The 26,770-nt window shown below is 41.9% G+C and overlaps 1 long non-coding RNA gene across 2 annotated transcripts; it reads right to left on the bottom strand.

The window, feature by feature from the left end:
- Positions 1–596: 596 nt before the first annotated feature.
- On the bottom strand, positions 597–25,477 carry LOC309869526. 2 transcript variants are annotated; one of them, XR_014314235.1, is made up of 4 exons: positions 25,378–25,477; positions 14,294–14,379; positions 12,773–12,911; positions 597–736 (listed from the first exon to the last, which is right to left on the bottom strand). It is a non-coding gene; the product is annotated as an uncharacterized lncRNA (long non-coding RNA). The 2 variants fall into 2 exon arrangements; XR_014314236.1 differs by lacking the exon at positions 597–736 and adding an exon at positions 11,387–11,660.
- Positions 25,478–26,770: the final 1,293 nt, after the last annotated feature.

A 26,770-nucleotide genomic window follows, 5' to 3' on the forward strand; every position in this document is an offset into this window, starting at 1 on the left:
TTCTTTACACATGGTTCAGCAATTTTCCACTTCTTCAAACTTTTAACTCTTCAGGGAAGTAAAGGCTCGGGATAGGCATGTGCTTCCAAACACGCGTATGTCTGTACAAGCACATGCATTTTAAGTTTGAATAGATGACATGGGTTTAATGAGTAGAAATTGGAAGCTACTTTAAAAAATTAAAGAAATATTGAGGAACACAATTGAGCTTTGTAAACTGTTACTCCTCATTCATATGTTACATGACAAAGTTCGTATTTGTTTAATTTTCAAAGCAAGATTCAGGTAGAATAAAATATAGAAATCTGAAGCATACATTTTGATACACCACCACCCCAATCAAGAAAGCCAACATTTCCATCACCCCAGAAAGTTCTTTTTTTTCAAGATTTTATTTATTTATATGACAGACAGAGATCACAAGTAGGCAGAGAGGCAGGCGGGGGCGGGGGGGGGGGGGAAGCAGGCTCCCTGTTTGATCAGAGAGCCTGACTCCGGGCTCGATCCCAGGACTGGGATCATGACCAAAGCCGAAGGCAGAGGCCTTAACCCCTGAGCCACCCAGGCACCCAGAAAGTTCTTTTATAAACCACCACCCCAGTCAAGACAACCAACATTTCCATCATCCCAGAAAGTTCTTCCATATCTTTTTCCAGGTTAATCTTCAACATCCGGGGGCAACCACTGTTCTGACTCTTGTCACCATGGGTTAGTTTTGCTTCTTCTTTAACTTCACCTGTGGAAAGACACAGATTTTACACCTTTGTGACTGTCCTCTTTCACTCAACATACTGTGTCTGAGGTTAACCAGTACTGTTGTATATATTAGTACTTTCTTTCTTTCTGAGTATAAATACACTCCATTCTATGAATATACCACAATTTGTCCATTCAAATCTTGATGGATATTTGGGTTATGTCTTGTTTTCAATTATTATAAATATACATTCATAACTGATTCAAGTGCCGTTTCATTTTTTTATTTTTTAAGACTTTATTTATTTATTTAACACACAGAGAGAGATCACAAATAGGCAGAGAGGCAGCCAGAGACAGGAGGGAAGCAGGCTTCCCACTGAGCAGAGAGCCCAACGTGGGGCCTGATCCCAGGGGCCTGATCCTTCAACCCACTGAGCCACCAGGCGCCTCTGATCCAAGTGCCCTTTCAAATAACACTACACTACTTCATGGGTAATGTGAGCACCTTATAAGTAAAAACGTTATCCTAATTCTTCCTCCTGTCTTTTGTATCATTGCTGTCATTCATTTCACTCATCTATAAACACACATAAGCACATGTGTGTGTGTGTGTGTGTGTATGACATACACATAAGCATATATCATTGAATACATTGTTACTATTATTATTCTCAGTAATCTATTATTGGATCAATTAAAAATAAGAGAAAAAGAAGAAAATAAGAAAAAAATTTTTTAAAAATCACTTATTTATTCTTTGATGTTCTTCTTTTCTTTATGTAAATCCAAATTTCTTACCAGTAGTATTTCCTTCTCTTCAAGAAACTTCTTTTAATGTTTCTTGCAAGGCAGGTCTACAGGCCACAAATCCCCACAATTTCTGTTTTGTTTTTCTCCTTCACTTTTGAAAGATAATTTTGCATGAGGTTCCTGGGTAGCTCAGACGTGAAGCACCTGCCTTCAGCTCAGATCATGATCCCAGGGTCCTGGAATCAAGCCCTGCATCAGGCTGCCTATTCCTGCGGACAGTCTGCTTCTCCCTCTCCCTGTCCGCACCCCCCCACTATCCCCCCACTACCCCCCGCTACCCGCCCTGCTTGTGCGCGTGCACACACACACACACACACACACACTCTCAAATAAATAAAATCTTTAGAAAAAAAAGAAAAGTAGTTTTGCAGAGTACAGCATTCTAAATTGGTGTTTCTCTCAACATTTTTGATATTTCACTCTACTCTCTTCTTGCTTGCATGGTTTTTGAGCATAAGTCAAATATAATTCTTATCTTTGTTCTTCTATAGATCAAGTACTTTTTCCCTCTGGCGTCTTTCAGGATTTTGTCTTTCATTTTGAATAGTTTCTATCACTTTATCTTCAAGTTCTCTAATTTTTTCTTCTGCAATGTCTAATTTGCTGTTAACCCCATCCAGAGTGTTTTCAGCTCATGCATTGTATGTTTAACTCCACAAGTTCAATTGGATCCTTTAAAAATATCTTCCATGTAAAAAGAATACTTCTTTCATGTCTTTGTGTAACTTTTTGGACAAATGGAGTATAATAGCAGTTATTGTTTTAGTGTCAATGTCTGTCAACCCTCACATCTATGTTCTGTCAGTTTGAATCGGGGGATATTTCTTTTCATTACAAGTTCTATTTTTTTCTGTTTATTTTATGCCTGGTAATATTTGATCAGTTGCCACACATAGTACATTTTACTTTGTTGGGTGCTGGATATTTTATATTACTATAGATACTTCTCGAAATTTGTTCCGGGGTGCAGTCTAACCCATTTGGGTCTTACTTTTATTTATTTATTTTTTTTTTTAAAGATTTTATTTATTTGTCAGAGAGAGCGAGCGAGAGCGAGCACAGGCAGACAGAGTGGAAGGCAGAGTCAGACGGAGAAGCAGGCTCCCTGCGGAGCAAGGAGCCCGATATGGGACTCGATCCCAGGACGCTGGGATCATGACCTGAGCCGAAGGCAGCTGCTTAACCAACTGAGCCACCCAGGCGTCCCTGGGTCTTACTTTTAAATTTGTTAGGAAGAACCAGAGTTCTGCTCAATTATTCCTTCCTATGGAAGCCAGAGCCTTCTCTCTATATATACTCTACGGAATACCTACTGAATTACGGTGTTTTTCCACTCTGTCTAGTGGGAACAGTCACTGCTCCTGGTCATGTGTATGCAAGAGGTTCTGTTCCATCAACCCTTTGGATGTATCTTTTCCCAACGTCAAGTACTTTCTTTACATAGATCCATTGATTGGTACTCTGCTGCATACTGGAGGGGCACTTTCTTTAGATAATTAGATTTCTCTTTTCACGAAAAACTCTCCTCTGTTGCCCTGTCCTGAACACTCTAGGTCTCACAATCTCTCAGGACTCTCACTTCCATCTCCACAATTCAAGGAGTCTACTGAGCTTTGACTGGTTTTTCTTTCTGTATATAGAAACCTAGAAGTGCTCAGACTTTCTCAAGGTCATGTGTGTAGGCCATTGTAGCACTCGCCCTGTTCATTTCCTGTTTCTCAGGGATCATTGTCTTCCATTGCCTAATGCTCAGTGGTTTCGAATCATCGTTTCATATTCTTGTCTGTGTTTTTGGTTTGTTTGTATTTTGTTATTGCTGTTGCTTGGTTGTTTCAGGTGAAAGAGTAAATCTGGGCTGGAAGCAGAAGTCTCTATTTTATAATTTTTGATGGACTTTTCATTTATCTTCCAGTTGTTTTTTGCTAGTACTTAGAAATACAACTGATTTTTGTATCCTCCAAGCAAGTATGGCTTTAGCAAGATCACTGGATCACTCTTACACACATTTAAAGAAAGCTAACCATAAAGGGATATGGTGGATTAAGGGAGCAAGAACTCGCAGCTGGTTGGGGAAATTACTAGAAAGGACAGATAAGGGAGGTGGAATTTGAAAGATATGTGCAATAGATTATAAATAAAACCTATAGCATAAACAAAGCACAGAAGAATGCATAATCAGGGATTCTGATTATGCTTGATTTGAGCGAAATCAATTATGAGTAGAGGACCCGAGGAAATGAAAATCTATCTGTATATGATACATATGCATAAAACTTCTGTAGGAGAGCCTTCTCTGATCCTCCAGGCCAGGTGAAGTCATTTGAAATAAACTTTATTTCCATTTTATAAAGTGTTCACAATTCTAATTAACTTTTTGTTCACCTATTCATGTAAGGTTTGTCTTCCATACCAGACAGAAAACTCAGTGAGGGCAAGAATGATGCCTGTTTTGTTCACTGTTTTATTTCCAGTATTTAACAATAAATAGTCATTGAATGAGTTAGTAAATTGAATCAAGATCAAAAGTCTGAATTTAATGTCATGTGCAACTGGGAATCTTTCAAAGTGTTTGCTTTGGAAGAATGATATGTCCAGAGTTGTGCTTTAGGAAGATTTTTCTGGCAGCACGTAGTCAATGAACTTGAGAGAGAGGAGTTAGGCATGAGGAAAGATCTGAGGAGGCTACTGCAATAATTCAGACATAAGGTAAGGCGAGTGTTAGCCATGGCAGTGGCATAGAAATAGGAAGGAAATAAATACAAAAGGATCTGTAAAAGGAAAATCAGTAAAGCATAAAAATTGAGGATGAGAAAGAATAAAGGAGAAAAATGGTGTCATTCCATAGAAACAGGAAATCTAATAGCAAGAGCTATGTTGTGGCAGTAGCTGTCCATCCTGAGTGTCAATTACCTGTGAACTTTCTAGGTAGGTCTATTAATTGATCATGCAATTAATAGAACAGAATTGTGTATTAGGGACGTGAAATTGAGAATCATTCACCTAAAGGGGATACTTAGCCCTAAGGAACAATGAGATCAGGGAGAGAGACAGAGAGATAGAGAGATGAACACAGAGTAGAGAAGAAGCCTCAAGAGCCCAAGGAAACAATGTCAAAGGACATTAATTTTAGGAGGCAGGAGGAAGTTAACAAAGAATATGGATAAGAAAAATTTTCTAGGGGCGCCTGGGTGGCTCAGTGGGTTAAGCCGCTGCCTTCGGCTCAGGTCATGATCCCAGGGTCCTGGGATCGAGCCCCGCATCAGGCTCTCTGCTCAGCAGGGAGCCTGCTTCCCTCTCTCCTCTCTGCCTGCCTCTCCATCTACTTGTGAGAGCCTGCTTCCTCCTCTCTCTCTGCCTGCCTCTCTGCCTGCTTGTCATCTCTCTCTGTCAAATAAATAAATAAAATCTTTAAAAAAAAAAAAAGAAAAATTTTCTAAAGTTGGAAGTAGAATCAATAGAGTATTATGTTATAAAAAGAAAGAGTTTGAGTTACTTAACCGAGTATATAGACAGTTTGAGTAGCACAAAGACAGAGAAGGCCATTGACTTTGATCACTAGCACACTAAAAACTTCAAGATCATTTGAGTAACTTCATTTGATTCTTACGATAACCATAAAAGAGAAGAAGGGTATTTTTACCCTCATTTTATTTTTTATTTTTTAAAGATTTATTTATTTATCTGGCAGAGTGAGAGAGAGAGCACAAGCAGGGGATCTGCAAGCAGAGGGAGAGGGAGAAACAGGCTCCCCTTGCTTTTGAGCGAGGAGCCCAGTGTGGGACTCGATCCTAGGACCCTGAGATCATGACCTGAGCTGAAGGAAGATATCCAACGAACTGAGCCACACAGGCACTCCTCACTTTTTTTTTTTTTTTAAAGATTTGTTTATCTGAGAGAGAGAGAGAGAGAGAGCATGCACACCCACGTGTGCAGGGTGAGGGGCAGAGGGGAAAATATTTAAGCAGACTCCCCTCTGAGCACAGCCCAGTGCGGGGCTTGACTTCTTGACCCATGAGATCATGATCTGAGCCGAAATCAAGTTGACGCCCAACTGACTGAGCCACCCAGGTACCCCATCCTCAATTTGTAGATGAAGGAACCAGGTCTCAAAGAGTTCAGTGGCTTTTTCAAGGCTGCACAAACACCGAACTTGAGAACTGGATCTTTACCCTGATCTCATCCCCAATGACTGTATTGTCGGGGTGATGGGTGGTGTCACCCCCCAACACCACTGTGCATATTATTCTTTCTACCATTCTTCAGAAAATTCTATTTGTTCTCAGAACTATACTGTTGTTATGCATCTCATTATTGTCTATTTCCCTAAGAAACTTATAAAAACATTTATCTTGGATCCTGATAGTATAATGATTGATATTAGTAGATATAATAATAGATGTTAGTCAATAATGTAGGAAGAGTAAGGGCTCAGACTGTTTACCATCATAAGGCATTGTGTGTTGAAATGAAATATATAAGTAAATATTATTAAGGGGTTTCCCTTTCTTTTTTTTTTTTTTTTTTTTTTTTTTTAAAGATTTTTATTTATTTATTGAGAGAGAGGTAGTGAGAGAGAGTATGAGCGAGGAGAAATCAAAGGGAGAAGCAGACTCCCCATGGAGCTGGGAGCCCGATGCGGGACTCGATCCCAGGACTCCGGGATCTGACCTGAGCCGAAGGCAGTCGTCCAACCAACTGAGCCACCCAGGCGTCCCAGGGGTTTCCCTTTCTATCAGAGCAATGACACTAATTAAGGAATATGTCAAGTTTCCCTCATCAATTCTATAAGTAAATTAAATATGCTCATATTTATTTGGGTTTAAACACGACTAAAGGCTCATATATGTATTCATCTACTTCATCTAATCAGTGACTTACTGTTACTATCTGAAAGTTATATAAGAATATTTAAATACTGATAATGTTTTATCAGTATACTATAATACTCTAAAACCCAGAACAGGCTCTTGTCCCAATGTTGTTAAACATTCATCCCAAAAGGCACAGGTATGTGATGAGGGGTACAGAAAAGGCTCAGAGGATTTCAACTTACTAATTTACTTTTTCTTACTGATTACTTTTTCTCAAGAAAATAAAAAGACATTGGAGATAGTTAAGCTATGGTCTCAATTGATGTCTTAAATAAGGAGTTAATATGGGACAACAATATGAGCTACTGTCATCTTCAAGAACTTCTAAGACCAAAAAACCAGGCAAACAAGAAAATAACTGTTCTACCTGTAGAAGCTGTTGTTGGAATCTGTGAGTAGAATATTGGGTTTGCTGATTGCTAAGATGGGTATCTGTACATAGGGAGAGCCGACCCTATCATAATCAATGGTCATTAGAATGTTTTCTTTTAAACCAAAGCGGCTGGTTCATTTAGTTCAGAGAAGAATTGCAATTATTGTCCTGAAAAGCCCGATGTCTGGGCCTCACAGATGCAGAACAGTGACTCTGAAGGAGCGAGAGCTCTTTCTTATGCAGCTAATAGAGGTGAGAGACTGTTCTGGGTAGGGAATGGGGTAGGTTGATTCTTCTTTGAGAGACTCTAGTCAGTGGGTATGCTGACCCCTCACACTAAGCTTTAGATTTACTGTATAAATTGATACCATTTTTCAGAAGAAAATAAGGACAATTTTAAGAGCATTTCCATGGATATTCACTTTTCCCTTGCCAAAAAGTAATGAGACAAGCCTACAGGCTTGGTTCCACTTTGGTCAAATTGCAAATATGTGACATTTTAGAAATCTTGGGCTGTTTTACTCTTCACACCCATTTAATCACAGTTTGGTGACTGGGGCTTGATGGAATAAGGGAGCTCTGTAGATTCAGTGCAGTTGTGTTTCTGGGATTTTGTAGCAACTATGGTTTCAGAAGAGAATGGAAAAAATAAACATACTTAGCAACCCAAGGGCCAGCTGCCTGAAACCTGGCTTGGACATTCTGGACTCATCACCGTGACTTTTTCAATCTTTGTTGTTGTTGTTGTTCTAAATTGTAAATAGACTTGTATGGATATTCCCCTTATATATTTATATTTGAGGAAGGAGCAAGTTAAGTCAGTTTTCTTTTCCACATTTATATAACCTTTAGAAATTTAAAACAATAAGACCCAGCTTTCATATTTATTAAAAACGGAGAGAAAAGACTCAAAAGAAATGTAACTAATGACTATTGGCACCACTTGCTTCCCCTTTAAGTGAAACTGGATAATAATATTCTTCACCTAAATAACACCTTCTTGTCTAGTCTGGCAAAGAGCTTTAGAAAACATTCATCTGGACTCAGAGACCTCTACTGTGTGTGATGGCTATTGTACAGACTTATGTTGTAGGGAATGCAAGAGAAATGTGGTTAAAAGTTTAACCAGTAGAAGTTAACTAAACTGTCCATTTACAGAGTAGCATAGTTGGGAGGTTACCCATTCACTAGAGTCTCTCTTTCTCAGGTCTAGGCAAAGCTCTTGAAATTGAATTCCCACTACTATCATACATCTGGTAATTTTATACCTTCTGTGATACTTACTCAAAGGTATACATCTTTTATATATATATCACGATGGGATGCCAGCATAGTATAGTGGAAGGGGTCCTTCTCAGGAATATAAAAACCAAATCCAGGCTATACTGTTGCCTAAGTTCTATGAACTCTAGCATGGCATTTTAACACACCCTTAGACATCATTTGGGGGATAGAGTAAAAATGAAGGTCACAGTGTTTATTTTGGGGGTGACTTACAATAATCTATTCTTCTCTTCTTTTGCTTAAAGTACTGTGAGGTTTTTGAGGGGAAACCCTTTGCAAATCCATTGTCCGTTAGTCATGAAATTTCAGTGAATGTAGTGGGGTTGACCCAGACGTGGGCCTGACTGATTTAGGCCTATCTTAAATATTCTCTCTCGCCATAAGAATTACTCAGAAATAAATATCATCAAATTTGGGTCAGTGACACAAAACTATGTGTATGCTGAGGCTTCAGAGAAGTTATTTCCCCTCAATTCTTCTAGCTACCCCAAAAAAGAATTCTTCCTCTGGGTCGGTTGAGAAGGTCTAGAACTCTGTCACCGTGAACACCAAGAACATTGTCACCATGAATGGAAATGGTCTTAAGACAAAGCTGAAGCATTAGGGGGTGGGGAGGAAGTGTGGAGAGATTAGACATGAAAGATGAGCAAAGATGAGCAAATAACAGGAGGGGGAACACGAACGTCCCAAGAACCCCTAGGTCAAGGCCTGGACTATCCCATTATGTGGACCAATAAATTCCCCACTCTTTAATTCTTCGGTTAAGTCAATCTGGGCCAGGTTTTCTCCTACTTGTGACCAAAGACAACCTAATTGCTCCACAAGGGTTGAATTAGAAAGTAGTCACTAAAGTTACACTGTCCAATAGAAATTTCTGTGATGATAGAAATAGTTTTATAAAGGTACTGTCTAATATGGTAGCCACATGTGTCTGAGGAAGTAAGTTTTCAATCTAACTAATTAAAATTAAAATTTAAATAGTCATATATAGCTAGTGGCTAATATATTAGCACATTGCTAGATGGTCTTTTAGACCCCTAATTGTTCTAACACTGTATGATTTTATGCATAATTTTGTACACATAACACCCCTGAATGGATCCAAATTTTACCTAAACTAAAATCTTTGTATATTACCAATACACACAAGACAACCAATTTCCAGTAAGAATGAGTATATTAGATTTATGTTTTCATTCAAAGTTGCTATGGCAGTTAATTTTATAGCAGATGATGAAAAAATCAATATTCACTACTTCTTCCCGCATTAAGCATTTAGCTAGGAGGACTCAGGCAAATTACATAAAGTCTCTAATGATATTTTGAGGATTAAGTAAGAAAACGCATGTAAGCTTAGACTCTTGTCCATAGTCAATTTCCAATGAATGACAGTTGTGCCTCTTGCTGCAACTGCTACTTAAGACTAGATGCTGCCACTCCTTAGCATCTAGAAGGGCCAATGTCTGACGGAGCCGACTGGCAATCGTCACTGAAATATGGATATATTGAAGTAGGAAAAGACTTAGAGAGCAAGTAATATATAGTTGCAGAAGGTTAAACTAAGTTTCGACCATCAAAATGACCAGGTCATTAATATAGGAGAGGAATGAAAACCAAGATCTCCTGATTCAAAAGTCAAGGTCCTGATGACTCTCCTCCATGGCACTTCATTTTGTTGCACTGGCATTGTCCATTCATTTAGCAAACAGGTTAATCCTGGTGACTTTTAGAAAATTCCATTTGTCTCCTAGGCAATTTTACAATGGGATGATCTTCTTGAGACCATTTAACCTTGTGGGTGATTCTCGATTCCCTCTTCAAGAAGTAATGGGAAGACTCTTGTCAGTGTTACTGGATGTCTGGAACTGGATGCTTAAAAGATTTCAAAAATTCAAACACTGTTTTGATCTCTTTATTTCCTTTCTTTTCATAGCAGGGAAAAATCTTTTTCTTGAATTTATGGTACTATATTAATATAGTCAAAGGCAGAATCATTCCTTATTGAGTCAGAGGTTTTCTTCTTTATTTCACTTTCTTGTTCATGGGCTGACATTTTATTGTCTTCAAAATGGAGCAAACAATGCCTAAAAACAAAATCCCTACTGATCCAATATTGAGTTAGTTCATCTTTGGTTCAAAGTGGTAATACAGAGCCCAACTACAACTTATCACTAAATAAACAGATAATATTTGTTTCATATCTCCAACCTTAGGAATTTCAAAGTCATTCCAATTCTCTCTGTGGCATTGTAGGGATAGATTGGTTGGAGCATGAATTTTGTAACTGCATTATTTCACTAAAAATTATTAGGTCATTATTCCTACTAGATTGTAATTAGTATTTTATAGTTGAGAAATCAGAATGAGAGGTTAAGACTCTGAATGAATTAATTTTGCATTACATTACTTCTACATGGGTCTATATCTTTCCAGCTACCGCATGAAATTAAGTATGAGTATTTTGAAAGAAATATCTGATTTACAAAACCTTTTTTTGTTTTACCATCCATCTCAGGCCATACCTGATGTTTTAAGAGGCTCACCTAAGCTATCTGAAGAGGAAAAAAAAAAGATTCCCATGCTTCTATACTTAAAAAAAAAAAAAAAAGTCAGCAGACTGTTGTTTCCATAGCTTTAAGAAAAAGTAGAATGTATTCCTAGGGCGGCCACATTTCTTCCCTTCTCATAAGAAAGTTTAAGGGAACAAGTATTTTCTCCAAATAAATATGTGCCTTTTTTTTTATGCCAAAGAGTTGGTTTTCCCAGACATTGTTATATATGATGGTTAGATATCTAGGATGACCACACATAAACACTCAAAAATATATTTCTACCACTTTAGGAATTAAGTTGGCTTTGGGTGGCTAGGGTGGGAATTAATAATGGATTTCAGAATTATTTCTGGGAAATATCACCTAAGCTCCCAAAATTAGACTATAAGTTTTTAGAACATAAGCCTTGTGGAAGTTGGGGACTTTCTATATTTCTATCAGATTTAAAGTCTGGATGATAAGAACATAAACATTTTAACAATATAGTTCAATTTCTGGGCAACCATGCAAAATAAAATAACAGATTGTGAAAATACAATAATGAATATGTTAAACATAAAATTTCAAAATGTAAGGTATCAGTGCAAATGAAAGACTATCAGACATATCCAGGAAGGCATTCTAATGTTGGTAGTAAAATAAAAATGCCTCATTTGAAATACAAATGTTATGGTTGAGATACAGATATATATATTTATATATATGAAAGATGCACTAGGTCAATGATAATCATATCATCCATTACATTTTTTTACTTTGAAAGCACTGAGAAATCCAGTAGTGACTCATAACCATTCTTCCAAACTAGATCAATTTTGAAGGAGACCTAGCCCTGAGACTAGCTGATAAATGTCATTTGTAATGGGAAACATTTGCTTTCTGGCTAGTTTAGTGCATTTAGGTAGACAGTAATGAGTTGCAGCTGAAGGGTGGAGTGCCTCTAAAAAGAAGTATATTTTTTCTTTGCCAAATATAATGAAGAAAGTATGATTTCCAACTGCCCCACTATTGATATTCATTCAAGAAGGATTCTTGCGATGTGACTCTTCCACAGAAAAAAACCCCAAAACACTGGAAAATCAGAAGAGAGAATTATTACAGCTCAATAGACTGTACAGAGACATAAAAATCAAGATTTATCACTATAGAAACAAAGACACAAATTAAAACAAAGACTAAGATGGCTTAAAGTACAGGAAAATATGTGTATGATAAACCACATATTAGGGTGGGCTAGTTTATGTTTTAGTTACAAATAAATCCCAAATCTTGGGTGCTCAAGACAATAAAGGTTTATTTTTCTCTAGGCTCCATGTCTGACAGGGGTCTGCAAGGAGGTTTGCTCATCCTTGCCACTAGACTTTTCCTAATCAACATGAGAAGGGGATTGCAACACCAAACTACTAGCCATGGCCATTAAATGCCTTCTCCTAGAAGGGGCACACAACACTTTCAGTTCCATTTTATTGGTCAAAGCAAGTCACATGGCCATAGCTAGCTTCAAGAGGGTCAACTGCAATTCTATCATGTGTCTCCCTGGGAATATGAAGTGTGTGTGTGTGTGTGTGGCTCAGACAAAAGTTTCACAAAATACAACTTACCTTTACTACATGCAATAAACTCTGTTTCTGTTCGTTCTGTTTGACGTTTTTTTTTAGTGCTGATTTCAACTCCCTAAATTATTTCATCATCCTCTAAAGGATCACCACCATAGTTTGAAAACATTGACCTGGGGAAGTTTCTAGTTGGAATGCTACAGGGATACAGCCTGTTAGACACTTCCCCTGGTGGTTTGAATTAGGGTATTGATTGAACACCGATCATGTTTGCAGATGATATCAGACTGGAAGATGTAGCTGATATGGGTTTAATAGGCTGCAACCACGGGTCCAAGAAAACAAGTTGAAGTTTCAAAGAGTTAATGTATCATCTCACACTTGAGTCTAAATGAAATAAACCGTATATACCAAATAGGAGAAATATTTTAGAATTTATTTTTGTCTTGCAGGAGATTTGCCTTAAAAATAGAACATATGGAAAATATTTCAAGATTTTAATTTACTCGAAGCACAATATGAGTCATCAGTGTTAGGTGATTGCCAAAACAACCTGGTGAAACTGAGTTGGAGAGCAATCAGGTAGGTGAAGAGGCCTGGAGAAACTTTCCTGAGGCCAGAGCTTACCTGGAATTTTATGTTTCATTTTCAAGAGCACATTTTAATCAGACGGCCAATGGCAAATTCCATAAGGACAGTGGTAGAAGAATCCTGTTGCGTGAGAGATAGTTGATGGATCTGAGGCCGTGGAGCCTGGAATATAAGACTAAAAGAATAGTGGTATTCCAGTATCAGCAAGTCTGATAGGAAATCCCGTGAAGAAAGGTGATACTTGCTCCCTCCAATCCAAGAGGAAAGAACCATTCATGTGGTCATTCATTCATTTGTTCATTCATTCAACAAATATCTGCTGAGCGCTTACCACGATTTACCAAGGTAGGTTTCAGAGGTACAGAAAGGAGTAAGAGCAATTCTGCTTGCCCTCCAGGAACACACAGTCTAGTGGGGGAAGAAGGACAAGTCCCAGCTTTCTGGGACTTTCTTTTTCCATGGGCAGGCATGGCCCCCTGGCAAGGCGCTCCTTTCTAGGTAGGATTGTTTTATTGGCAGGCTCACTGTACCTGACCATGTCACCATCCAGCAAAAATTTTTCAAAGTCCCCTAGCTACCTTTAGAATAAAATCTAAAATCCAAACAGCACCCATGGCTTGTTTCCAAAATCTCTCTATATTTTGTTCAACATTGCCCACCACTCCCCCCAGTATACCTACCTCCGACACTCCAACCTTCCTGAATGGAATGCCAGTCTTCTGAATGTGCTACACTTTCTCACAACCATCACAATATTGCATGCCTTTCATCACCTCCATGACAACTCAGTCACTGCCTTCCTCGTGAAACCTCCATGACTCCCAGGGACCCTTCCTCTGGACTTCCTCGGCACATGATGCCCCTTTGTTACTTATCCTCATGAACTTCCACTTATCTATGAACTCCATGAAGACAGGAGTGGCTCCTATCAGTACCTCGGTACCAGGTATATGTAGTGTGTGTATGTGTGTGGGGGGGGGAGTAGTGTACAAAACTGGTCCTCAACCAATGCCTATTAAATGTATCGGTGAATGAACAGTGCAGAATCGCTCTTTACAAAGAAAAAACTGTTTATTGGCTTTCAACTTTTGAAAATGAACTTAACTAAAAGAAATATGGCAGAGATCCCTAGAAACTCCTTTCTAGTTGCAAGGCCACCGTTGACTGCTAAGCAATGGGAGTCACTAGTCAGTCGGGGGACAGGAAGGACTTCCCCAAACTTGCTTCCTTGGGACGGCAGAAGAGCCACCCATCAGAAGGTGCTCTCCATTGGCTGCTTTGCAAATCACCCTCACATAGTGGGGGAACCCAGCCTTTCTTGCTTGCGGGCTGGCACCGGGCCGTCCGCACGTCGGGGCGGCTAACCAACCTTGCGTGAAGGGCAGCACGTTGTCCGTGGGCCATGCCAGCCCAAGGAAACAGTGCCGCCTTTGAGAGACACAAAGAGCCACTGTCCTCGCCTCTTTTTTTCTTCTTCAAATGCTGTAAGAGTCCAAAACTGGCTGTGGAGATAACAAAGGCTCCTCGCAGACGGAGCAGAAGGCTGCAGTTACTCACCTGCAGGATGCCCGCCAACACCAGCCCGCGGGACGCAGCCCACAAGATTAGGGCCGGCAAGCCTCCTTGTTCACCTGGGCTATAATCTGAAAGAGAAATAAGCTCTGGAGAAAACAGACAATCTCTTTTTTTTTTCTCAGCATCTCTCTGCTCTGGGCTGCCCTACCCTCAACCACAGAGCCAGTCCGCTCCTGTGTGCCGGGAGCTCTTCTCGGTAACGTTGACCTCACATGCTAGAGTCTTCCGTGATGTTTCCGTCATGTCCACTTCCTATGAAAGCCTTGGGAATTTATTTCAGCAGAGACTGAGTGACCATCCCTAAGGGTGAGTCCTGCCCTAAATGGATCAGCTGGCCACTGAGATCCCTTCCTGGCTGTATAATTGTGGAATATGGGATTCATTCAAGTCCACGGTCATGGGGTGGTCACGTGGTGGTCACGTTAATACCCAAATGGCTCAACTATGGGCAGCGCTGCCATGGATTCAAGTGAAGAGGGCAAGGGTTATAAGGAGAGAAGAGAGGGAGAAAGAAGGTTAAAGATAGGGCTGCTGTGCAGAAGAAAATTGATTTAAAAATCTACACCGGGCACTGTCACTGTTTCAGATAGGGGCTGGAGCTGCAGGGCTGAAGCTCAGATTTCCTTCAGATGAGCAGTGCAAACAGACCTGCACCCAGGCCGTTATTGTACTGTGGAATGGGGGCCGTGGTACTTGTGTGCTATGCAGTGAGGAGAAGTGTCTGCAGGTAGCACAAAAGAAGACTTTTTCTACCAGGTAACAAGTAAGCTGAAGCTTAAGAATAAATATTGGCTGATTTAGGTTGGGAGGAGGGCACGGGAAGCTGTTCCAGGGTTAGGGGACAATGAATGGGAAGCAATAAGGGGAGAAAACATGGCGGACATGGTTCAATGCCGGTGGTTGCTTAGCATGGCTGGCCTAGAAGGTGTCTGTGGAAAGATGACAGGAGACATGTTGGAGAACTAGTTAGAGGCTAAATGGTGAAAAACTTTCTCACCATCCATAGTGGTAGGGAATTTATTGCAGCAACAGGAAGCAATGGGTTCTAGACCCATGGGGAAGGAGAGCTACTTCCTGGTAGTGATCCAGGGAGGGGGCAAGACTTCGGACGGGAAAAGAGACCACAGGTGCTGCCTCATCACACATCCCCTCATCCCAGGCATGGCAAGAGAGTTGACTGAAAGGCCCACATGGGGGAGGGCATCAGACATCTCCAAGACTGACTAGAATTCCTTACCCTTCACTCCTGACTACATCCTGGTACTGTGTAAGGCTCGGGAACTCTGTCTGGGATTATGTGTAAGGTTAAATTTCTAGCACCCAGGTGGTTAGGGCTCAGAGCATATATGATTTATTTATTTATTTTTCAAGATTTTATTTATTTATTTAACAGACAGAGATTACAAGTAGGCAGAGAGGCAGGCAAAGAGAGAGGAGGAAGCAGGCTCCCTGCTGAGCAGAGAGCTCAGGGGTTCGATCCCAAGACCCTGAGATCATGACCTGGGCCGAAGGCAGAGGCTTTAAGCCACTGAGCCACCCAGGCGCCCCTAACATGAACCCTTTATGAGGCAGACACATTTCTTGGAGATTTCCTACTTCTGAAATATTAACTATAGCCTCGCACAATAGGCATATGTTGTGGAATATAAAAGCCCTTGGGTCTAACAGGGATAACCTCTTCCTGGAACTCCTCCTGTTGCAAGTTTCCAAGACGGAGGCAGCAAATACAGGGAAAAGGGCAAGGGAAACTTCTGGAAGAGATGCTGCAGCTGTGGCTGCTGGGCCAGGAGGGCACACACCGGCACCCAGAGGATCGAACCACACCAGCACCGCCAGTCAGCTGTCAGAACAAACAGCTAGCCCAGTGGTCCAGAGGGTCCTGGTTAGAGGCGAAAGTTCCAACTCTGCTGTCAGCCTTCACTCGGGGGCAAGAGAAAACTACTCTTTAAGAGCCTACTGTGGTCCAGGAACTTTCACCTGTGTTATCTGATTTCATTGTAGGGAAATATTATTTGAGAATGATATTTCCCTTTTAACAGGAGACAGAACCGAAGATCAAAAAGGTTAGGGAGCTTGACAAAGTCAGAGAGCCAGGGCTCAGAGGGCAGAGATGCAAAGCCAGGTCTTCCTACCCCCAAACCCATCTGCTTTTTTTTTTTACCCCCCCCAATCCCTCATTCCGTACCACCCTCACAGTTTCTCCATTTGTAAAAGGGGTTTACAAAAGAGCCAGTAAAACCTTCCTCGCTTTCCTGAAAATTGAGCGAACAAAATGTGAAAATATTTTGAAAGCGAAAGATGTAACATACACGTAAATATACATATGTGTATATGTAATATGTACATACCTTTGTATAGATATTTATAGGTAAAGATGGGTGTATATCTGGTAGTAAAAAGACATGGATTAGGTTTTGCATTACCTTGAGTTGGCGTAAGTCCCCATGAGTAGCCTTAACAGTCAAAACCCTTTTGATTCCATTACTAGTACGGGAGAGCCAGGGAGAAGGGCAGACGCACTGTGTTTCCCAAGGATTGTTTTTGGAAAGGGGAAAAAAAAAATCCTTGGTGCTCTAATCTTGAACTTGAGGAACTGTGCCTTTGTTGTCCAGCTGCAGCCTGCCTCAGGATCCTGTGTTTGTGTTAGGGACAATCACCACGGAAGTGTTTCATTTCATTTATTTATTATTCATATCCCTCCAACTTCCAACGATAAATGCAAGGCATGGAAAGAAAGTTTTGCTTTTTGTTTTGTTTTGGGTTTTTTGGTTTTTTTGTTCATTTTCATACTCTAGTTCATACAACAAGTCCTCTGTTTTGCTGAGGCGTCCATTTAAAAAGCACAGAGCTAAATACAAGCCCCAGTCGAGAGGGTTAGGGGTAGCAATTACTCCAAAATTTAAATATTTGGATCTGACGCAGAGGTCTAATGGCTAGGACATGCTGATCCGCGACTGAAGAGCTAAAGCAGGAAAGTGCCAACCTTATTCTCTCTCCTGACTGTGTCGCAGGGATGCACTGTTGATTTAATCTCTTTAATCTGCCTTGCTGCTTCCAAAGCCACAATTATTCGGAAGCCACGCAAGGGCCGCTGCAGCCAGAAGCCGGCTCCTGAGCACAGTGCGCCGCTGGGACCACAGAGCCCCACCGACTCTTTGTTCCGTCCGCACAGGATTCTCTCGGTGGCCAGCTGAAGGCCTTTCTTTGTGTTGTGATTGACAGACATGAATTAAATATCACCCTACTGCGCTCTCTGATTGGAGAATGACTATAGATTACAAGAATGTCTTGGGAACATGGCGTTTCATGATAGGGGGACGGTACCCGAAAGGCAGGGTTTTTCCAGCTAATCCTGAACTTGACAACAGCAGAGACCTTGATTCTGTGCTCTGTTTTTTCAGCTTGATCGGCCTTGTTCAGGCCCCGGCGAGAACAATCCTAGAATGGCCTAAGAGGATGAAGCCAAAGGAAGTAAAAATTGGGGGGAGGGGGGGGAGAAGGATATTTTTCTCAAAATGACTGTTTCTGGAGATGCACTTTAAGGATCTCTATTCTAAAATGGGTCTGGCATTGTCCCAGAGGCATTTCAGAGGCATTTTTCTGTCTCAATCTATCAGAATGGCAATTAGCGTTCCTTATGCCAATGATACACTCTGCAGAGTCCGCGCCATGGGCAGTACGGAGGCACAGCCTTGGGCGTAAACATCTCTGCACACATGATCCTCTGGTTTTGAACCAGCGAAGACAGTGCGATAAGAGAGTAGGGCAAAATTGAAGAACCAAGAAAGGAATCCCAGAATTCTAGGTGACACGGCATGTATATGGTTAACTAGAGGGGGAAGGAGTGAATGGGGGAGGGGGCAGTATGACAGAATGGCGGAAACAAACCTGCTTGCGGTCTAGTCCAAGAGCTGGTGAAGGTCCGCATGAGTGTGGATTTCAAAGCAGGTGGTGAAGCGGATGAGCTCCCAAGACAGAGAAGGGCACTTGTGATGAGAGCTCTCACAGAGGTTGGGAGTGGCATCATTTGCCTTAGTTTGGATTTTGTGAATGATATTTCTTGAGCCATCTACCATACAGGCCAAAGCGGAAAGTAGCCCGGTTCTTAGGTCAGCCACACAAATTTGCTATCAGTGAGACTGTAGGAAGAAAGCTTTAGGGAGGAATCTTTTGCCTGGTTGGCCATAAATACCAAATTTGCTTGGCCATTGAGTTGGAGGCAAAATTCCTTGTCCAAGAGGAGAGGAAGGGAGAAGTAGTTAAGTCTGGGCCAGACTTCAGGCAGTAAAAGGCAAAAGAGTGACAAGCACTAAGACCATGTTCTTGGCCTGGAGTTCTCACAAGTATGGAAAGGTAGGGTTCGTATTGGATTGATATCAGGGACAGGCTTATAACCTCAACCGGGAAAACGCACAGGCCCCGCCCCTCCAGGTGAGCGGGTGAGAATTGGATGGTCATAGCCAATGGCTGGGGCTGCTACTGAGTCCACAAGCCAGGGAGCTGAGGCATGGACTAGCCTGGAACAAAGGGGAGGGGGAAACAGACCAAGAAGTACACTGCGTACAGGGCCCAGGAAATTAGGGGGAAAAGCTGGGAAAACTGTTCAAATCTTGGCACGAAAATTTGGGCAACAGGTTGAGTCCATGGCATCGGAAAGATGTTTGAACCAGAGCTGTCTCTGCCTGGAGTCTGTCATGTTCCCTTAAAGAAGCAAAAGCCAATGTTGGCATGGCCAGGCTGAGTAGGCGGTGTGACCATATGGCTCCTGTGGGGGGTGTCGGAGGTGGCAGGGAGGGAGAAGCACAAGGCAGACGCTTTAGGAGTACAAAGCCAATGAGCTAACCACCTACATTCTCTGACTGCTGGAAATGGCATCCTTCTTTTGGGATTAGAGTTGGGGGATTTTCAGATTCATGGAAATCACGACCAAAGGGAGGTCTTTATTTAGAGATGGCACAGTTGGTGTGAACTGTTTGTGACTCTGGTACAAAGATGCCTGGGTGCTGAGCTATTAAGGCAGCAATACCAACCCCTGGGGAGCCTTCCTAAACTGGAGGAGTCCTCCTCTGGGTGAAAATGGGAGTAATACCAGATATGCTTTCTCAGTAGACCAGCGGCTTGCTGGGTAGTAGCATGGTGCATCCCCACCCCCTCCTGCCATCATGGTTTTTTTTCTTTCCTAAAGTACACCGTGTTGCCAGGAAGATTGATGAGCTGTGGGTTATTTTGGCTCCTTCATGAATCCAAACTGCTCAGTCCTGACGTCTTGCCTATGATGTCACTGAGGTCATGGGATTAAATGGGCAGAGAGGTGGACTAGCAATGGTAGAGTATATTAGTTTGGTCTGGAGCCAAAAACAACGTACCCCAGACTGGGCAGCACAAGCAACAGCAATTTATTCTTTGGCAATTCTAGAGGCTTGAGGCTCAAGATCAAGTTGTTGGCAGGGTCTCTCTCTTTGGCTCGTAGACGGCTGACTTCTCCCTGTTTTCATGTGATCTTTCCTCTGTGCGTATCTATGTCTTTATTTCCTATTCTTATAAGGACACTGGAAATACTGGGTGAGGGCCCATCTGAAGGACTTCGTTTGCCCTTAACTACGTCTTTAAAGACCTTATCTCCAGATCTGTTCTGAGGAACTGGAGTTGGGACTTCAATACATGGATTTGAGCGGGGGTGGGATAGGGACACAGTTTGGCCCATAACATGTCCCTGGTGGCCTCCCTGAATACTCAGGAAAGAAACATAAACCTGGGCTTTGTAAGATTGTGGTGAGGTAGGTTTCACATGAAAACAGACGTTTATGGACCTAGAACCAGTGGATTTCCATTTAACCAACCACAGACCCATTTATTGTCATAACCCTGTTATTATCACACACCGTAAAATGATCATATCAATATTAGTAAGTATTTACTGAATAAATGAATAACTCTTCTTTCTTGAAAAGACCTGCCTCTCCTTGTTGGAGGATCTGACAGTTGAGAGGTAGGCCAAGGTCTCAGGTTACACTGCCAATTGCCTCTTATTGAATGGGCTGTGGGCAGTCTCCAGTGGGCTATAAAGCATCATAAATAATTCAAATGAAACAACCTTTGTCAACAAAATTAATAAAATACTCTTTATGACACAGTCACTTCAGTTTTTTCAAATCTGTCAGCTTGTTCCCTAAGTTTTAAATGCCAACACCAGGTGCTGTGGCCGCCTACTGTGGGAATGAGCTCCTCTCCTGGGCATGGAGGAGAAATGGTGGGCAAAACCTCCTTCAGAATGAGTTTCTGTGGAAAATGCCAGATTGGCCCAGACATGGATAGGGATCCTTCATGTCAGGCTCAGTCCAGACTAGAGCCAAACCAGCCCTTGGTTAGTTCCTGAGCCTGCGCCCATGCAGGTTTAATGGCGGATGAGCCTCTGAGTGGTATGTGACTCTTGCCTAGAAGATTCTAGAATCTGTCTGTCAGCTGTAGTCCCTGAAGACAAGCCCCTACTTTGGGAGCAGAGTTTTCCCTTGGCTAGCATTTTGTCACAGGCACAGCAGCTGTGAGGCAGCCCTACGTTGGGAATGTCTCTAAGTAAACACAATACACCAGCGAGGGCAAAATTGTGGATCAGATCCAGGAAAAGGGGTGAAGAATTGAATTTTGTAATATGTAAGGGCCAAGGATAGACTGATTCTTTTTACTTATGGTGATAAAATATATGTATATATATCTAAAACATAAGTGTATACGTTTTATCATTTTAACCATTTTTACCATCTTTAAGTGTACAGTTCAGTCTCACTGAGTACACACCATTGTACAATCATCACCCCATCCATCTCCAGAGCTCTGTTGATCTTGCAAAACAAGTTCTGTATCCATTAAACACAAACTCTAGTTCCCTCCTTCCTCAATCAGTTGGCAAGCACCATTCTACTTTCCGTTTCAATGAATTTGACTACTCTAGATACCTTGTATAAGTGGAACTGTACAACATCTGTCTTTTTGTCGCTGGCTTATTTCAAGTAGCATGTCTGCCAGGTTCCCTTCTGCTGTAGCCTGTGTCAGAATATCCTGTCTTTTTAAGGCTGAAAAAAATTCCACTGTATGTTTACACCACACTTGGTTTATCCATTCATCCAACCACGGACACAAGCTTCTATCTTTTAGCTATCGTGACAAGTCCTGCTGTGAACATGGGAATACATATATCTGTCCGAATTACTGCTTTCTATATTTCTGAGCACTTACCCAACCGTGGGATCCCTGGAAGGTTTGGTTCTTAAAGCCAGGCCTCTCAAACCCAAAGGGACACACACCAAGCACCAGGATGCGGGAGGGATTGGGAAGAGACTATTTGGCAAACAGGGTCCGAGTCCAGTCAAAGAACCTGGGCAGTGGGGCTCTATCCTCAGCCTCCTGAGATACTGCTCATGAGGAAGGCTTTCTGCTTTTGGATGATGCATTTCCATCAGATCCAAAGCCCTGTGTCTGTACTAGTCAAATAACCGCCACTATGTAGTTACTTATGTGTGTACTTTAAGTTCCCTAGTAAACGGGATACTTCCTGAAGGTGTCTATGCTTTGCTCATCTTGGGAGACCCACTAGTACTACCTAGCACAGTCTCTGGAACATAGTTTGTGGTTAATAAATATTTACTAGCTAGATGAACCTAATATTCAACATTACAGAAACAGACCTACTTACTCATTTCCTGGAATTCTTCAAGGAAAGCACCGCACTCATGTCAGTTTAGATGTTATTAATAGCAACTGAGTAACCAGAGGAAGTAATAATACCACTGTGGGAAAATTAGGCCACTTCTGAAATACCATGTGCAGGTTCAAGCTTGCTTTAAAGAGCCTCTCTCCTAAGTATTGGGGATAATCTAGAAAGAAGCTGTCAGGTGGGGAACAGTTAAATAACTGACTATTTACCTTAGAGACAAGAAGAGACGTAATAAATATCTGTAAATATTGGAAAGGTGTGCTTGCAGAAGAAAAAGCTAAATTTTGCTCCAGAGAAAGATCCAGAACAAATGGAGAGCAAGGAGACCAGACTCAGTATAAGACAGAACTGTTGACTTTTTTTTTTTTTAATATTTCTATTTAAAGAGATCACAAGTAGGCAGAGAGGCAGGCAGAGAGAGAGGAGGAAGCAGGATCCCCGAGGAACAGAAAGCCCGATGCGGGGCTCGATCCCAGGACCCCGGGATCATGACCTGAGCCGAAGGCAGAGGCTTTAACCCACTGAGCCACCCAGGTGCCCCAGAACTCTTGAACTTTGAAATTTGAGCTCTGCAACAAGGGCATGGACTGGTTGATAAGATGGCGAGTTCCCTGTTAACACAGAGACAGTCCAAAATGCGGTAGAAAGGGACAGACAGGTTAGATCTTGTAGATTCTTCTTTTGACCATCATAGTTTTTATTTCTAAGCCTCAAATAGTTTCCTTTTTTTCTTTTTTTTTTAAGGCCTGTTTGGTTTCAGAAATGCAATATCCCCTCGTATCTGTCTGAGAGTATTATCCCTGTGTCCTCAGGAAAAAAAAAAAAAAAGCTTCCATTTACTGAGTTTGGTACAACTCATGGGATATTGGTGTTTCTCAAAGGATCGACCATTCTTAGCTGTGAGCTCGAGGTTGAGGTGGAATCTCCTTGCTGCGTGTCTGCGAATGTTTTCTCTGCTTCCTAGCATTCTCATGCGCAAGTGAGACAGACTGGCAGCAAGGTGAGCCAGTGGTTAGTCTTCTGGGTATTGGGATTCCCCTTTATTTCTGGATGTTTCCAAAACATTCTTCCAAAGCTCATATTCATTGCCCCTGCCTGAGGGCAGTACCTCTGTTTGGCAATAAGGAGTCAGACCTTGTCCCTTGTCCCGCTTCTACCAGTTATCCCTAGCTTTGCCTCTGGGCTCCCCTCTTGCTGCTACTTCCAAGCATGGGGTTGGTGTCTTGGAGAATTCCAGAATGTTTCCTTCCTTCTAAAACAGGCTTTTATTTATTTATTTATTTTGGAAAAACACCTTCCTCTATAATCCCGATGCTTTCCGCCTTCTCTTATTTAGGACTTCTTTCTTATTTCTGGTCCACCAAGAATGTCTCTGTTTTCCTGTTATGTTGCGGGTTTATTATTTTAAACATGTAACCGCTTTCTGTCATTTTTAGGCATCTGTGTTCAGTTAACCAACTTAATTCAATCTCCTGTCTCTTCCAATTCTAAATGTTATAATTTTATAAATTCAAAAGGAAAAGTAAACAGAAAACACTCAGTAATTATAAAAAGAACTCATTTTAAAATGGTTTTTTCTAATTATAACAGTAACAGCAGAGATGAAATCCACGATCATTCACAATACCAAATTCAGCTATCAAAATACATTTCTCTGTTCATATTTTGAAATATATATAGAATATACATAGATATGACTTACAATAGCTATGTATAGAATATGCTACTTTCATTACATGGATATATAAAATGAAAATAAACTCTTCAAATTACCCTGTCTCTTGAATTCCCTCATAAACTCGTATGTGATTATTTTCATAATCAAGCCACATATAAATTTCTGGTCACCTTTTCTCATTGAACTCTTTTTGGTTTTTCTCTTTTTTGTGCCTTTCCTCTTGTAATTAAGTGTTCCTCTTTCACTGGATAACCACAAAAGATTGGTTTCTTAGACATTTTTGTTTCCTTCTCTATGAATAGCAACCCCTGCGAGGTTTAACAAATGCAAAAACATGGCATCTGCCATTCTAGATGTCCGGAATCATGCGTTCCTACTGCCTTTTAAGGTTAATTAATTTTAATTTTAATGACTGTAACACATGAACATAATTTTAGAAATCTAATAGTAATTCTCATTCTTCCTAATTTACACCATAATTTTTCAAAATTTATTTGTTTATTTGAGAGACAGAGGGAGAGAGAAAGGGAGCAGAGGGAGGAACAGAGGGAGAGAGAGAATCCAAATGCACACGCCCCTGCTGAGCCCAGAGTCCCACATGGGGCTCTAACCCAGGACCCTGACTGAGACCTTGACCGGAGCCAAAACCAAGAGTCAGTCATTGAACGGACTGAGCCGTCCAGGCACCTCTATATCATAATTTCTGAGTGAATCGACATTCAGAGTTTGTGTTATTATGACTATAGTTTTTCGTTTGTTTTTGTCTGAGCTAAGTAGAACATCAGGATTACATTCCTTTTTTTATGCAAATTAAAAAATGTTTCTGGAATTATAGGTATACTGAGTCCTGGCTTGGGAAGCAGGGAGGGCCGAGGGACAGAGAGATGTGCTCATCCTTACCCTTCAGACCCAGTCTAGACCCCACACCAACCCCATACAAAGTACTGGCTGGTCCCCCCCCCCCCCCCCAGCTCTGGAGGCTCCAGCCTCTTTGGTGGTCTCCTGTTGCTGCCTCTGCCTTTACTGTGGTGAAGGAAGGCTCCAGCCTAGAATATCCTTCCAGATTCCCGCACCTGTCCTAACCCCATCTGAGGCCCTGGCTTTTTCAAGAGAGTCAGGTGCCTCTGACTCCCTGGGTCTTTGCAGTTGCCTGGACCTTGTTCCTTTTCCCCCTCGTGGTGGCGGGGGGTGGAGGGGTGGGGGGTGGGGGGTAGTTGGGGATGCTGGGAGGAAGGAGAGAGGCCCCACGGGGACCGGCCACCCTCCAGCTTTCACCTGTCAGTTCAGTAACTGTCTAACCCTGGTGCCCTAACACGTGGGACGAGTGCTGTGGGGCCGTGGCTAACCTCTTATCGCATGAGTCTGCGAAAGCTTGTGGTCTCCGGGTCCCTGCCCCATGGGCAACCATCCACAGTCCAAACCCTGGAGGGGTGTGGGATGTGCTGCTGCCTCTCCCCTGCCGGCCGGGGCCTGGCCGGCCCCTCCCTTCCCCAACCAGGGATGTGTTCCTGGCTCCTGGCTCCAGGGCCTTGGGGAAGACCCAACTGCCAACACTGAAGTGGCCTCCACTCCCATCTGGGCGGCCGAGTATCCTCACGCCTCTGCCTTCCCAGTCCCGGCGGGCAGCTCCTCTGGAGTCCGGGGCCCCAGCAGACAAGGCCGGAGGCAGGGCTTTACCTGTCCCACCCGGGCCTGTAGGCTGTTGGTCTTTCTTTCGTCCTCTGGGCCCGCTGCTCTGCCATCTCTGCCCCAGGCTCTTGCCACCATCCCTGGCAGGCTCCCTGGAGGAAGCAAGGATGCCTGCCGTCTGGGGCAGATTAGAGTGGGGGGGCGGGGCCCAGTGTGCCTCCCCCACCTACAGAGGCAGCTTCTGCTTCTCTTTTTCTGACCTGGAAATAAACTTCCTTGAAGGGGAAAGTACTATTATGAAAACTAAAATATTATTATTATTAGTTGACTATTTTTTTCAATTTGTATAATCATTTAATTGTAAATATTCCAGTAGCTTGATAATATGCCTCTTGATTCTATTTTCTTCTCGGTCCACTACATTAGTTTTGGTTTTTTATAACCCAGAAGATCTCCCTGGAGCTGTCCCTTCCCATAGTCCAGCCTGGACTGGTTGGTTTCTAGGCCTCCTGGACAGCGGTCATCCTGGGTTAGGTCTTCTGGTTCCTGTACTTTCTGTTTCATGGTTTCTTCCCATATTTTTCTGAAGAACATCATTCAGTATTTTTCTGACGAGGGAGCATATGAAAGGCAAAACATCTGAGGATTTAAATATCTAAAAAGATCTTTTAGTCCATCTTTATGTGTGGTTAATAATTTGGCAGGATATAGAACTCTCATGCCAGAAAAAAAAAAAAAAATCCCTCTGATTTTTTTGAAGGTAATGATCCTTTGACCTGTAGCTTCTGCTGTCCTGATACTTTTTCTGTGAAATGCTTTACTTTTCCTCTCTAGATATTTTTAGGGTCTCCTCTTTGTTTTTGATGTTCTTAAAATTTCCCAGTGATATATATAGTTTGGGTCCTTTGAGGGAGGTGTTCATCAATGCCCTTTTAAATCAAGAGAATCAGATGGAAAATAATTTTTTGTTTCCCATGCATGTGTCCATGTGTGTGTATGCGTGTGTACATGTGGGGGGGGGTGGGCAGTTTGTCTGGCTGTCAGGGGAAGGGACAGAAGCTGAACCATGTCTGCATTCTTTTATCTGTGTTTTCTTTGTAAGTTTCACACAACCTTCCATGCTGCTTGGTGCCTCCAAGACCAGAGTCTTTTTAGGTCTCTGGGGGTGGGGGCAAACTGACTCTTTTCTCTTCGTTTTCCCTCTAGAAGCCATTTAGGGTGGCTGGGTTCTCTTTTCTGCATAAAAATCTCATCTATCAAATTTTTGGTCTCCTAAGGAGATATGAACATATCATTCATTTGGTCTCTTGGACTTTTTACTTTTTTAATCCTGACATTCTGTTATTGAGATTTCATTAGATTTATTAGGCTTGTGTTAAACCCACTGTATCTTACTAGAAGTCTAACGAGCTAAGGCAAAAATGGCCGTCCTTTGATATCA

This window comes from Mustela nivalis (assembly GCF_964662115.1).
Source record: "Mustela nivalis genome assembly, chromosome: 7".
In the NCBI taxonomy this organism is placed as follows: domain Eukaryota; kingdom Metazoa; phylum Chordata; class Mammalia; order Carnivora; family Mustelidae; genus Mustela; species Mustela nivalis.